Raw genomic sequence first — 16,375 nt, 5'->3', positions numbered from 1 at the left:
AGTAAGTTTTGCATTTAGCATCATTCTAAGTGATAGAAATTAAGTTATAGTGAAAATTATGATACTAGCCCAAAACGTGATTTTCAGCGCATGAAACGCACGTTAAGGCAATAAAAACTGAAATGTTCCCCTGCTGCGAAACAAACTGTCAGAGACACATAGTTACTGTGTATATAGTGTATTATCGTCCAATTCAAGTAAGTTTTTCATTTAGCATCATTCTAAGTGATAGAAATTAAGTTATAGTGAACATTGTGATACTTGGCCAAAACGTGATTTTCAGCACATGAAACGCACGTTAAGGCGATAAAAACTGAAATGTTCCCCTGCTGCGACACAAACTGTCAGAGGCACATAGTTACTGTGTATATAGTGTATTATCGTCCAATTCAAGTAAGTTTTTCATTTAGCATCATTCTAAGTGATAGAAATTAAGTTATAGTGAAAATTATGATACTAGCCCAAAACGTGATTTTCAGCGCATGAAACGCACGTTAAGGCAATAAAAACTGAAATGTTCCCCTGCTGCGAAACAAACTGTCTGAGGCACAAAGTCGCTGTGTATATAGTGTAAAATCGTCCAATTCAGGTAAGTTTTTCATTTGGAATCATTCTAAGTGATAGAAATTAAGTTATAGTGAAAATTATGACACTTGGCCAAAACGTGATTTTCAGTGCATGAAACGCACGTTAAGGCAATAAAAACTGAAATGTTCCCCTGCTGCGAAACAAACGGTCAGAGGCACATAGTTACTGTGTATATAGTGTAAAATCGTCCAATTCAAGTAAGTTTTTCATTTAGCATCATTCTAAGTGATAGAATTTAAGTTATAGTGAAAATTGTGATACTTGGCCAAAACGTGATTTTCAGCACATGAAATGCACGTTAAGGCAATAAAAACTGAAATATTCCCCTGCTACGAAACAAACTGTCAGAGGCACATAGTTACTGTGTATATAGTGTAAAATCGTCCAATCCAAGTAACTTTTGCATTTAGCATCATTCAAAGTGATAGAAATTAAGTTATAGTGAAAACTATGTTACTTGGCCAAAACGTGATTTTCAGCGCATGAAACGCACGTTAAGGAAATAAAAACTGAAATGTTCCCCTGCTGCGAAACAAACTGTCTGAGGCACAAAGTTACTGTATATATAGTGTATTATCGTCCAATTCAAGTAAGTTTTTCATTTAGCATCATTCTAAGTGATAGAAATTAAGTCACTTAGAATAATGCTAAATGCAAAACTTACTTGAATTGGACGATTTTACACTATATACACAGTAACTTTGTCTCTGACAGTTTGTTTGGCAGCAGGGGAACTTTTCAGTTTTTATTGCCTTAATGTACTTTTCATGCCCTGAAAATCACGTTTTGGCCAAGTATGATTGTTTTCATTATAACTTAATTTCTAGCCATGAGAATGATGCCAAATGGATAACTTACTTGAATTGGATGATTTTTCACTATATACACAGCAACTATGTGTCTCTGACTGTTTGTTTGGCAGCAGGGGAACATGTAAGATTAGACAAATTATCTTTGCAAAAGCTTGTTCATATTGTATACATTTTTGTGAGTATAACAGCATCGTAGTCATCCTTATGGCTGACATGTCAGCATAAACACCCAACTGTCTGACTGAATAAACAATCTTAGTCTTGTGATTGGGGTGACATGTCAGCACAAATACTCAACTGTCTGACACTGATCAATTACTTTTTGCCCTGCAAATGACTGAAATTTATCTGTCCAAAGTCTTATTGACAACTGTCAGTTTTTCCTGTATTTAAGACACACACACACTGGTCATTCGACTAGAGTTGCAGGAACATCGCGTTGAACAGGACCCTACTGTAGGAACTCTCACTGTCCACTTTGCAGTCTGGTAATAAACCAATTGGTCCGGGACCAATAAAAGTAGAAAAAGAATTAGCAAGGGCTTTATAGTCTTGGTCTGTTAATAGAGTCAGGGACTTAACTAAGACAAAGTCAGGGACTTTTGGTCTTTGTGTGTTCAGAGATGTTGGGTTAATCACAAAGTAGAGATCAATTTCGGGTTTTTTAGAAAATAATTGTTGTTTAAACTATTAAGTAGGTGATCAATATGGGTCAGAAAGCAACAAAAGGGATGGGTTTATTGTCAGATTGCAAAATGAAAATCGGAGAGTTACCGGGACGAGATATCATGGTCCAGCTTGGGCTAAGCCTAGTGGCCACCCAAAATGGCCTCCGACCCAGGGAATTACAGACCAAAAATATCTTCCACACCACCACATCTAACAGCTTCTACTCTCTCGACATTGTCGGGAATGATTCTGCCAAGGTAGCTGAAAGTCTAAGAGAACAGTCTGAAGATATCTGCCCAGCAGCACCAGGACAGGAACAACAAACATGGCCATTACATGTCACCCTGAAGTTCATGGGAGACCGGACGACAAGTGGTTAAACCAATTCTCACAGTTGCCCACTCAACGAATCATAATTAACCACGTATATGCAACTGACCTAATGGACAACCCATTGCCCCCGGACACATTGCCTATGGGGATGGATCATCATCAAAAACCCTGGATGGAGAAAAACACAACGTATATGCCGTGGTGACTCAAAAAGACAACCTCAAGACAGGATGACTCCCCGGCGACTGGTCTGCACAAGCCGCAGAAAAAGTGGCACTGACAGAGGCATGTAGACTATTCCTAGAACAAGACGTGACGGTGGAAAGACACAGCCCAATCCCTGCTGAATTCCTAAGAGAAATGCAAAATCATGCCCCAGAAGAAGAGAAACTGCAATGGGAAACAGAAGGAGCCACTCAACACAAGAATGGACTCTATGCAGTAGAAAACAAGCCATGCGTGACAAGATCATTGTTTGAAGTAATTGCCAAATTGAGCCATGGGAGGAGCCATGTCTCAACAGGAGGGATGATCAGTACAGTACAACAAACAATGCATGTTCCCAGATGTCTCCAAACTTCAATTTTTTTGGCAGAAACTGTCTGAACTGCTGTGGACACAACTCTCAAGGCAATGAACGACCCAAGCATGGAACTAGGCAAACAGGAACATATCCCTTCGAGCTTCTGAACATGGATTTCATCAAACTGAACCAAAGTGCTGGACTCGTCGAACAAACCATTAGAACAGTAAAACTCAGACCCAGAAAAACCATGGAAGACACAGGAAAACCATGGCAAGAATGCCTGAGCCTGGTAGAAACGTACATGAAAATCATTCCAACAGCACAGGGATGCACACCATTTGAGGCAGTGAACGACAGACCCTTCCACTTAACAATGTGGGAAAAAGATCTGGTGGTAGAAGAGAAAAGAGAAACAGATTCCCTCACTAAGTGGTTATGCAAAATGTTCCAAGAAAGAACTGTGATGAATGCAAAATAATCTGCCGACATCTTCTCTGTCTCCCACAGAGGAGGTCCTGTCCCCAGGAGACCTGGTACTCGTCAAGGTGATAAAAAGAAAGTGCTGGTCTTCTCCACGTTGGGACGGACCTCACCGTGTGATTTTGGCCATCATCATCACCGCTCTGTGTTCAACCACATGGGGGGAACGTACCAGAACCTTGGTACACTCCCACTGGAGGAGAATGCCCCACTAGCTGGTTCAGGAAACGATCAGGGGCCCCCAGATCTGCATCCCATTAACCAAGACACCAATCGTCGTTCAAGTCCCTTTGCTCAGCCTACAGCTTACTCACTTGGGATTACACAGGACTGACTCCAGTTATTTTTATTGGTACCTACAAGCTCCCAGAGTCTGAGTGGTCTGGCCAGACACCTTGGACCAGGTCCTCCTCCATACAGGCTACAAAACCATCACATGGCCCCTTTCCAAAGAAGCTACCACCATGACCGCTAACTTCACCAAGTTAGCCACCACCATCAAAGATGTTAAACATATGCTAGACCTTACGACCAATATCCAACAAAAAGGCTGCATCAACCTATGCCTCCGACCAGACCGACCAGGAAAAGGCCCCCTCTTTACTATCACCATCCGCACTACTAGTCCAGCCATGGTCCCCAAAGTGATTGGTGTGAACCCCTTCGTACAACCATCCGCCACACGCCTACTCAAAATCCGTCCGGCAGGAACACCTAAGCCTGAGTAGATACACCTTATTCTCGCCCATGTCCAAACACAGGAAGAAAACGACTACAACCTGATGATGAGGAACAGTTGGTACAGATACACCGCACTCACAGCCCGTGCCACAACCAATGAGTTGTTATGTCTGTTCCCTCTTGCCTACTGCCGTAGCCCAACCACAGCTATGGGCCAACCGACAGAACGAAGAACTCGCCAACCTCACCTACAACTGTATTCTGGGTAATTTGAGAGAATCCTTCCAGCAAAGCTCGACCGCCTACATACCATGGTCGCAGTACCATTAGCAGCTACAGTCAATACCGCAACGTATGTCCAGTGCAACAACCGAACAGACTGTTATCCATCCTGTTTCAACTTCAGCGGACCGGATCCGAAGACCCCTTTAGACCAACTTCACGTCACCAGGTGTGCCGAGATCAGACACATTCCTTCCCAATCATGGACAGTACTGGACAGAATATGGTGGCTCTGCGAAAGGCAAGTGTATATGATCATCCCCACCAATACAACTGGGCTCTGTGTCCCTACATCTGCATCCGACCACACGTACGTTCTAACAGCAGACTCGATTCCAACTGTCGACGCCAACCCACATCTACCCACCAGGCGTCAACGACGGAGCTTTGATTTCTTCCCCCATGATTCAGTTTGGGGCTCGGATGTCCCCCTCTAATACAAACAATGGTCAGTCTCCTCCAAAATCATGATGGCGGTGTTCCCCAGGGTAGGAACAGCGAAGAACACCCTACGTCTGGAAACCATTGACTACAGATTCCAGGCCCGACACTAATCAATTACTTGTTGCCCTGCAAATGACTGAAACGTATCTGTCCAAAGTCTTAGGGACAACTGTCAGTTTTGCCTGTATTTAAGACACACTCACTGGTCATTCGACTAGAGTTGCAGTAACATCGCAGTGAACAGGACCCCACTGTAGGAACTCTCACTGTCCACTTTGCAGTCTGGTAATACATATTTTCTATTTAAATTTATCTCACTCTTTCTTAGCCTGCTCCTGAAGTTGTATTTTCAGACCTAACAAACATTTCAGTTTTTTTGCCCTAATGTGCGTTTCATGTGCTGAAAATCACGTTTTGGCCAAGTATCATAGTTTTCACTATAACTTAACCTAACCCTAACCCTAACCCTAACCCTAACTTCCATCACTTAGAATGATATCAAATGAAAAACCTACTTAATTTGGACGATTATACACTATATACTCAGTAACTATGTGTCACTGACAGTTTGTTTCGCAGCGGGGGAACATTTCAGTTTTTATTGCCTTAATGTGCATTTCATGCGCTGAAAATCACGTTTTGGCCAAGTATCATAGTTTTCACTATAACTTAATTTCTAGCACTTAGAATGATGCAAAATGAGAAACTTACTTGAATTGGACAATTATACACTATATACACAGTAACTATGTGCCTCTGACAGTTTGTTTCGCAGCAGGGGAACATTTCAGTTTTTATTGCCTTAACGTGCGTTTCATGCGCTGAAAATCACGTTTTGGCCAAGTATCATAGTTTTCACTATAACTTAATTTCTAGCACTTAGAATGATGCTAAATGCAATACTTACTTGAATTGGATGATTTTACACTATAGACACAGTAACTATGTGCCTCTGGCAGTTTGTTTCGCAGCAGGGAACATTTCAGTTTTTATTGCCTTAACGTGCATTTCATGCGCTGAAAATCACGTTTTGGCCAAGTATCATAATTTTCACTATAACTTAATTTCTATCACTTAGAATGATGCTAAATGAAAAACTTACTTGAATTGGAGAATTATACACTATATACACAGTAACTATGTGTCTCTGACAGTTTGTTTCGCAGCAGGGGAACATTTCAGTTTTTATTGCCTTAACGTGCGTTTCATGCGCTGAAAATCACGTTTTGGCCAAGTATCATAGTTTTCACTATAACTTAATTTCTATCACTTAGAATGATGCCAAATAAAAAACTTACTTGAATTGGACAATTATACACTATATACACAGTAACTATGTGTCTCTGACAGTTTGTTTCGCAGCAGGGGAACATTTCAGTTTTTATTGCCTTAACGTGCGTTTCATGCGCTGAAAATCACGTTTTGGCCAAGTATCATAGTTTTCACTATAACTTAATTTCTATCACTTAGAATGATGCTAAATTATTAGGTTCATTAATAATTACCTTCGTCCGTAATTATCAATAACTGCAGGAAGACATCTTATTCAATTATTGACATTTAATTAAATAGAAATGGATACAACAGATAAAAGCCTCCGAAGGGGAGAGTCAGCAAGTGTCACCTTACAACTTCCGAACGTCTCACCGAATAGACGTTTTCGTCCCACTCTTATGGTCATGAATCAAAACAAGTTACAGAGTTGTTGATCATTACATCACGTATGAGTAAAAACAACATCTGGGACTACAATAACAATCAAAGTTTTTTACTAATAACAAAAACAGGAGACTAGACCTGACAACATTTAGATTAGAGTAATTATACAACCTCCTTGACCTAATGAATCATATAATATAATCATAATCATATAATGGTTACATACAGAAAAACCCGAAGTGCACGGTTACATAACGATAACAACATTCTTGTTATTGGCCGAATAGCCCTGGCCTCGTCACCAAGGGCCCACCAAATCTCAAGGACCCAGATTGGGTGGATTGTTTTTATAACCATCCTGGAACAGGCCGTCCAGGTTAAAGATGACTTGGCAATACTCGTGACCTCGCAACACTTTTGAAAACAGAAAGAGAATGATTTAACAAAGTAATGAATTAATACAGAGAATAGAAAGAGAATGATTTAATAAAGAAATGAATTAATATAACTATTATAATAGTAAAACAGAATAAACCCAACATTCCCCCGTTTTTATAATATGTATGTTATTAGTCATTTCTTAGTAATCACTAAATGGTAATGTCGGGTGCCTGTGATTTTTCCCGCCTACTCCTTACTCCCATGGCTGGTCTGAAAGAGAAAGAACATAATTATATTCGTCCAATTGGTCCTCGGATTTACCGTACTCCTGGACCTCACTGCTTTCCCCAAACCGTCCCATAAGATACAACTCATGTACTTTAGAATTTGTAGGGGCAATTGCAGTATTTATAAGTCGGCTTAGCAAGGAGCGCAAACAGGGGATAATACAGCACCCACACAATGTTAGGATAGCGGTTATTGTGCCAATAGTCACCATGAAGGATGTAGCCAAATCTTTATATTTTCCAAAGGTCTTATCCCACCAATCTGACAATGCGGACGTATCTACTCCAGAATGCTCTTGCATATTGCGGTTCAGTGTTTGCAGGCCAGTAATGGCCCTGGTGAGAGATCCACTGGGTGACGTGTTGTTCGGTATGAAGGTGCAACATTCTTTTCCAAACATTGCACACACGCCCCCTGTTTCAGCAAGGATCATATCCAGCGCTATGCGATCCTGGAACGCCATCAGACTGGTAGCTGCCAGTTGCTCCTTTATGGCCACAAATCCCTGTTCAGTATAATTTCCGAGTTTTTGGACATTGTAATGTAAGTAATTTATTCTATCCACATTTTGTTTGGGGTGATTAGAAGGAAGATAGACTCCCAACCTGCTGCGATCTGATTAGCCAGCTTATACTCATCTGGTACGCCCCGGGGGATGCCAATCGCATCAATGTATGTTGGATCTCCTTCCCTCCATGCCTCTCGACGATGTCGGGAGGGACGACCCTTCAGCATCTCCGAATTTTGAGCCGCCAATTGTATCTCCTCCACTGTGGATGGAAAAACAGACACTGGTAAGAGCAGTGAGACCAAAGCACATAGTCCTACCGCGTTTTGACAGGAATCGTGTATTTTATCTCCACCACACAACCACCACAGGTCAGATCGTGATATTAGGGGTGCAGTTGTTTTTAGAACGCCGGCACACCACGTCTCATTTATCGCCCCCAGCTTCAGACCATGCCCTGTAAGGTTTAAGCAGGAAAAATGATTAAAGGCAACATGTTTTGAAAATGTGGGTATCTCCTTTTCACCTTTTGTAACAGAGTATACCTTATTCCACTTCTCACAATTGGGACTTACATCTTTTTTTGTCATTACCTCTGTTACACAATCAAAAGTAATCTGCGCGGGTATTATTCGTAAAAGAGGCCGAGGCCCCATACATGCTACACAAGATTGATTTATAGCGCCATTTGTACTTCCCATTAGCAGTAACCAATTATTCCATGTTTGGGAAACCCCTGTCGCAGTAATGAATTCCTCATCCCTGGTCATTTTCCCCTTTAATCTGATTATGGCCGAACCGGGCGTCCCCTTCTCCAAATTTTCTCCCTCAAGATCCATAAGCGTGGTTATTTCTGTTGAGACACAAATGTAGAATTTGAAAAACATGTCTTCTCCACTTGCCCATGGTCTTAGGAAATACATTTGACAAGGCCCTTTTCCACATTTAATTTTTTCCGTCTGGATCACTATCTTTAATCCTTTCAACGTATGGGTTTATTTTATCAGGGGTCTGATGATTTTCGCGCAAGGTCGTGTACTCCACGTTTTCCAATCTTGACCAGTTTCTGCGACAAGGCTCCCCCAATCCTCATACTGAACCGTTATATACCACTCATACCCTCCCCCATAGGCTGATCCCTTGTATGTTGTTTGGGATAATCGTGTTTCTAAAGTTAATTTCTCCCAGAAAAGGTAGATTTCCGCAGTCTTATTTTCTGGAAAACAGAATATTTTGTATGCGTTTTCCCTTGGAACAATATCTTTGAAACACGTTTGTAAATTTGATTTGGTGGGTGTTGTCATGTCGTATAATTTTTTTCCCAGGGACAGCTTCCCTTTTTACCCTTTTGTAAGAAGGTGTATCCTCGATTGAAACGCCTCCTCCTCTTTCTCCAATTGTAGAAAGCAGCCCTACTGTGGATGGGAATAGAATCACAAACATCAATCCCATTGCCCTAAGGGCAATGATTGTTTTTGTTTTTAACATGACCTTTTGGTTTTCTCTGGGAGAGTTTTCCTTTGGAACGTTTCAATTGAGATAACCTTCTTACTGTGGGAAAGATGGATCCAGGTAGCTCTCTCAGCTATCTTGATAGCAGTTGGGGTGGTCAGCAACACTTGGTATGGACCTTCCCACTTGGCGTCGCTCCAGTGTTTCTTTTTAATGCTGCGTATCAGCACCCAGTCTCCAGGAACCACTGTCGCTTCGTCCGTTTCCTGTTGAGAAGCAAAATCTCCCTCTGGTAACTTAAGTTCGGTGCGCTTTTCTAAAGATTTCCGCATGTAGTCTGCTTAATTTGCCTCATCATCCAATTCCCATTGTGTAGTGACTAATGGTAATTTGTAGGGTCTACCGAACAGGACTTCATATGGGGTTAATCCATTTGAAGCTGTGATGTTAATATATAATTTTACTAAATCAATGCATTCAGTCCATGGCCTTTTTGTTTCTTCCATGCATTTGTTTAGTCTATTTTTTATGGTTCCATTCATTCTTTCGACAAGGCCAGCTGATTGTGGGTGGTATGCGCAATGATTTCACAGCGAAATATGGAACCTAGTGCCAATTCCTTCAATTATTTTATTAACAAAATGAGTACCATTATCACTATAGATGGTTTCTGGTATTCCATATCTTGGAATTATATCCTTACATAATGCCTTTGCTACTGTTAAAGCATCCGGGGTTTTTGCTGGGAAAATCTCAACCCATTTTGAAAAGGCATCCACAATGACTAAACAATATTTTTTTCCTGCACTCTTACTTAATTCAATAAAATCCATATGTATTTTTTGAAATGGATATGTAGCTTTTGGGAATTGTCCGCGTTTTGGCCGTACGGCCCCTTGGGAATTATGCCGAGCACAAATCAAACATGCTCTACAGAAATGTTTTGCGTATAAATTAAAACCGTACGTCTTGTAGTGGCGTTGTACTAAGGCCACCATCCCCCCTGTTGAGACATGTGACTTCCCATGAATCAAAATAGCAGCCCATCTAAACAAGTTTTTTGGTAAGATTGGCTTCCCCTCAATACTGGTATAAACCCCATTTTTAATTTTGCCCCATTGTCAATCCATTTTTTAAATTCCAATTGAGGACTCTGTATCTGCATTTTTGCCAAAATGTCTTCCGATAGTATATTGTTTTTATATACAGAGTCAGTCATCCCAATAAAGGGTCTCCCCGCAGCTTCCTTCGCTGTCTTATCAGCAAAGGCATTTCCCAGGGAAACCTGATCCTTTTTTGAAGTGTGTGCCGCACATTTACAAACAGCGATTTGTTTTGGAAGCTGAACTGCGGCTATCAGTTGTTGCAATAATTTGGCATGAGTCACTGCTTTACCCGTAGACGAAACCATGCCCCTATTTGCCCAATAACTAGCAAAAACATGGCACGACGAGTACGCATATTGACTATCGGTATAAATCGTAACAACATCGTTGGTCATCAAAATGCATGCTTCCCTTTCAACCAATTCTGCTGTTTGTGCTGAGTAATTTGGTGGCAATGGTTCTGCTTTTAAAACTTTAGTCGCGGTGACAACCGCATACCCTGCCCTTAATTTTCCCATTTCATCTATCCTAGCAGAACCATCAACAAATAGGACTTCACCGCTGTCTAGCGGTTGATCTTTCAAATCTTTCCTACACCTTGTAGCCTCTTCAGCTAATGCTTGGCAATCATGCCGTTCCCCATCCCCTGGAATTGGCAACAAAGTAGCTGGGTTAATTTTGACGCACCTCTCGAGTGTGAGATGCGGTTGTGAAAGTAAAATGGCTATGCAAGACAAATGCCTGGCAGGAGACAAAAATTTCATATTAGTCTGTAATAACAATGCTGTCAGGCCTCAGACACGACTGGTGGCAAGGTGTTCCAGACCAACCAATCACTGGCCCAGCCCCAACGAGCGGAGTGGCGCCAGGTGGAGGCAATCAAGGTTATGCCTGGATATAAGGCCACCGGATACCCAACCAGCTGCCGGATCGTAATCCCAGCTCGCTCGCAGAAGCAACCCCTGGTACATGCCATTGTTCTATGTTGATTCATTGCCCCTTTTTCGCCCAGGAACTACCAAAGGATACCAAAGGATAAACGACCCGGATTGGAGGAGAACTACCCAGGATATCGACAGGATTGGACTTTGAACTACGGCAAGAGACAGACTGGCAAAAGGAAGAAGGAACAGCCAGGAGTTCCTACAGGACACGAACTGTATATAGTAGTATTGAGCACGTATAAATAAAGGTGAACAAAGAACTGGACTTCTATCTCGCCTGCTTTGGGGCCATTTACAAGATCATAACAGTACGATCCGGCCATTAAAAGCATGGATCCCGCGGGCGCAGATGGAGCGTCGAACAACCTAGCTACAGGAGGTACGGACCAGCAAACCAGAATGATGGAGTACCTCTGTACCGAGATGGCAAACATGGCGCAGCAAATAAGAGCCTTACAGGCTCAACAGACGCCCTTGCCGTCCTCTCCGGGGACACAGCCCTACACAGTGGCTCCCGAGGTAACTCAGATATTGCCATACCACCAGCCCAAGGCTTCCCCTCCCGCCCCTTACAGTGGGGATATGGGCGCATGCCGTCATTTTCTATTTCAATGCCGGCTGGTGTTCCGACTGGAATACCGCTCATACCCCTCTGACGAATCCAGAATAGCTTACCTGATCGGGTGTCTTCGCGGTGAAGCCCTGGCGTGGGCGAACATGGTATGGGATCAGGACCCACACTTATGCTCGTCCTACGAACTGTTCACAAATGAGATGTGCAGGATTTTCGATCACCCGGTGGGCGACCGGGAGGCAGCTGATCGTTTAGACGCCTGTAGGCAAGGGTCCAGGAGCGTCGCTAAATATGCCGTGGAGTTTCAAATCCTGGCCCCCGAGAGCACGTTTAATGATAGTGCCCTCCGGCACATATTCCGGAAGGGCCTAAATGTGATTATGAGGGAGGAGTTGGCAATCCGAGATCAACCAGGTTCCCTGAAAGAGCTCGTGGAGTTGGCCATACGGATCGACGGCCAACTACAGAGACAACAGGAGCAGCGACGGGGCGATTCATGGAGGGGCGCCGGAGTTGGTCTTCGACGCTCGCTTCCGGGTTCCCCCGCAACAACGACGCCAACCCCTCCTGTGACGACGTCAGAGCCTATGCAAATAGGACGTGCTGGTTTGTCGGAGGAGGAACGCTCACGACGCCGCCAGTATTCTCTGTGTTACAATTGCGGCCAGGGAGGCCACTTCTCGCGGTCATGCCCTGCCCGCCCGGTAAAAGGGAGGGCTCACCATTAGTTAGGCAGGTCATGGTGAGCCAGGCCATTGGGGAGTCCCCCCATCGTTGTATCCTGCCAGCCTCCCTTTCCTGGGGGGGAAGAATTCTTGACACCACAGCCTTTGTCGACTGCGGTGCGGACGAGAGCTTCATCGACCGCAGCTTGATTGCAGAACTAGGAATTGGGACCCGGACTATCGAGAAGCCTCTTAAGATTACTGCACTGGACGGACGTACCATTGGCAAAGTGGAACAACGCACCGACCCCGTCCTACTGCGCTTGTCTGGAAACCATCAGGAGAAGGCATGCTTCTACGTCTTGGACTGCCCGGAGGCGGCTATTGTGCTGGGTCTTCCTTGGCTAAAACGGCACAACCCAAGAATCGACTGGGAGGTTCCCAAGGTGGTGTCCTGGAGTCCATCATGTCATAACAACTGCCTCCAGGCAGCCCAATTGCCCCCGTTACCGCCACTCCAGATTGAACCACCGGATTTATCGGCAGTGCCTGATTCTTATCGGGACCTCTCACTTGTGTTTTCAAAGGACCAAGCCTCCGTGCTTCCTCCGCATCGGCCTTACGACTGTGCGATAGACTTATTACCCGGTGCTTCACTTCCTCGATGCCGGATTTATAACATCTCCCGGCCGGAGAGGAAGGCCCTGGAGGATTACATCTCCGGGGCATTAGCATCGGGACAGATCCGCCCGTCCTCCTCCCCCGTTGGGGCAGGGTTTTTCTTTGTGGACAAAAAAGATGGGTCACTGCGTCCCTGCATTGATTACCGTGCCTTAAACCAAATCACGGTTAAAAGGAATTACCCGCTGCCACTCATGGACTCTGTTTTTACCCTACTGCAGGGTTCTTGCATCTTCACCAGGTTAGACCTGCGAAACGCTTATCATCTGGTCCGGGTTCGGGAGGGGGATGAGTGGAAGACGGCTTTTTCCACCCCCCAGGGCCATTTTGAATATTTGGTCATGCCCTTTGGACTCCGTAATGCCCCGGGAGTGTTCCAATCAATGATAAATGATGTCCTCCGGGACATGCTTGATCGTTTTGTTTTCGCTTATCTGGATGACATTTTGATATTCTCCAACAGCCTGGAGGAGCACGTGCAGCACGTACGCTTAGTGCTGCAACGTTTGTTGGAGAACCGCCTTTACGTCAAAGCAGAGAAATGTGAGTTCCACGTCTCGGAGACTACCTTTCTCGGGTTTGTGGTGGCTGCCGGGGAGATGCGAATGGACACCAGCAAGGTGGAGGCGGTGACCCAGTGGCCCAGGCCAAAAGGTAGAAGGGAGTTACAACGTTTTTTGGGGTTCGCTAATTTCTATCGACGCTTCATTAGAAATTATAGCAGGGTCGCTGCACCCCTCACGACGCTAACTTCCACTAAGCTCCCGTTCTGTTGGTCGGAGGCAGCAGAGGCGGCCTTTTGTGACCTAAAATCCCGTTTTACTACCGCCCCCGTCCTCGCCCACCCTGATCCTAAGTTACAGTTTCAGTTAGAGGTTGACGCCTCAGAGGTAGGCGTCGGTGCCGTCCTCTCCCAGCGCGGGCAAGCAGATGGGAAAGTACACCCCTGCGCCTTTTTTTCCCGTAGGTTGTCCCCAGCCGAACGTAATTACGGCATTGGGGACAGGGAACTGCTCGCCGTTAAATTGGCCCTAGAGGAATGGAGACACCACCTTGAAGGGGCTAGTTTACCCTTCGTGGTGCTGACGGATCATAAGAACTTGGAATACCTCAGGTCAGCCCGAAGGTTAAACCCTCGCCAAGCTAGATGGTCCATGTTTTTCAATAGGTTTGATTTTACCCTGACTTATATTCCTGGCTCCAAGAACGGGAAGTCAGATGCCCTGTCCCGCGTTTTTCAGTCCCCCGACTCGAGGAGAGAGTCTCCGACAATATTACCCTCCTCCCGCATTCTGGCCAGTATGGTATTAGGGTTAGAGGCAGAGGTGTTAAGGGCCCAGGATGTGGAGCCGGACCCTAGGAGAGGTAATCAAAAGAAATTGTTTGTTCCCACACCAATGCGTCCAAGGATATTGGAATGGGCCCACACCTCACGGCTTACCTGCCACCCGGGGGTTGCCCGCACACAGGCGGTGTTGCGCCAACGCTTCTGGTGGCCAACATTGAGAGCGGACACAAGATCCTTCGTATTGGCCTGCGAAGTATGTGCACGTAATAAGACCTCTAATAAGCCAAGCTCGGGTTATCTTCTCCCTCTCCAGATCCCCAGCCGTCCCTGGTCCCATATTGCGGTCGATTTCGTCACAGGCCTCCCTAAGTCCCAGGGTAACACCGTTATTCTCACAGTGGTCGATCGTTTTTCCAAAGCAGCCCATTTCATCCCCCTACCCAAGTTACCTTCAGCCCTGGAAACTGCCAAGCTCCTTGTAAAACACGTTGTCCGCTTACATGGAATTCCTGCCGACGTGGTCTCCGACCGGGGGCCACAATTCACGTCGCATGTTTGGTCGGCTTTTTGTGCTGCGTTAAAGATCACCCCTAGCCTCTCCTCAGGTTACCACCCTCAATCTAATGGCCAATGTGAGCGGACTAACCAACAACTGGAGGCGGCTATCCGCTGCGCCACTCATGCCGATCCTACCACCTGGAGCGAACAACTACCATGGATCGAGTATGCGCACAACTTCCACCCCAACGCTTCCTCTAACCTGTCTCCCTTCATGTGTTCATTAGGTTACCAACCCCCCTGTTTTCCTTCGCTGGAGGCAGAGATTGCAGTTCCCTCCGTCCAGGAACACATGACCAGATGTAGCCTTATATGGGAGAAGGCCCGGGCTGCACTGCTGCGCTCCTCAAACCTTGCCCAGAAGCAGGCAAACCGCCGTCGGGCCCCAGCACCCACCTATGTTGTTGGCCAGAAGGTATGGTTGTCCACCCGCGATCTTCCCATTAAGACAGAGTCCCGGAAGCTGTCTCCCCGCTTCGTGGGGCCATATAGGATTGAGCGGATAATCAACCCTTGCGCAGTGCGTTTAAAGCTCCCACCATCCCTCCGTATCCACCCCACTTTCCATGTATCTCAGATTAAACCGGTGGCCTCGAGTTCCTTGAACCCACCCAATCCCCCTCCACCCCCTCCACTAATGGTCGATGGAGGCCCGGCTTATTTGGTGGAGAGGCTGGTGGACGCTCGCCGCCGGGGCCGTGGCTTGCATTACCTCGTCGACTGGAAGGGCTACGGTCCCGAGGAGCGGAGCTGGGTCCCTGCCCGCCACATCCTATGCCGGGAACTGATTGAGGATTTCCACCGTGACCACCCGGGGGCCCCTCGTGGCGAGCCAAGTGGCCCGCGTAGAGGGGGAGGTAATGTCAGGCCTCAGACACGACTGGTGGCAAGGTGTTCCAGACCAACCAATCACTGGCCCAGCCCCAACGAGCGGAGTGGCGCCAGGTGGAGGCAATCAAGGTTATGCCTGGATATAAGGCCACCGGATACCCAACCAGCTGCCGGATCGTAATCCCAGCTCGCTCGCAGAAGCAACCCCTGGTACATGCCATTGTTCTATGTTGATTCATTGCCCCTTTTTCGCCCAGGAACTACCAAAGGATACCAAAGGATAAACGACCCGGATTGGAGGAGAACTACCCAGGATATCGACAGGATTGGACTTTGAACTACGGCAAGAGACAGACTGGCAAAAGGAAGAAGGAACAGCCAGGAGTTCCTACAGGACACGAACTGTATATAGTAGTATTGAGCACGTATAAATAAAGGTGAACAAAGAACTGGACTTCTATCTCGCCTGCTTTGGGGCCATTTACAAGATCATAACAAATGCAGCCACTGCATGCGGCACCCTAAGGGTTACAGAATGAAAAAGTACTATTGTGGCGCTGCTCTCCACTGCCATGGAAGCAGCCACAACTGCACGCACACAGTGAGGTAGCGCGCAGGCCACCTT

Source organism: Stigmatopora nigra, chromosome 11 (assembly GCF_051989575.1).
Source record: "Stigmatopora nigra isolate UIUO_SnigA chromosome 11, RoL_Snig_1.1, whole genome shotgun sequence".
In the NCBI taxonomy this organism is placed as follows: domain Eukaryota; kingdom Metazoa; phylum Chordata; class Actinopteri; order Syngnathiformes; family Syngnathidae; genus Stigmatopora; species Stigmatopora nigra.
This window is presented reverse-complemented; position numbering follows the sequence as displayed.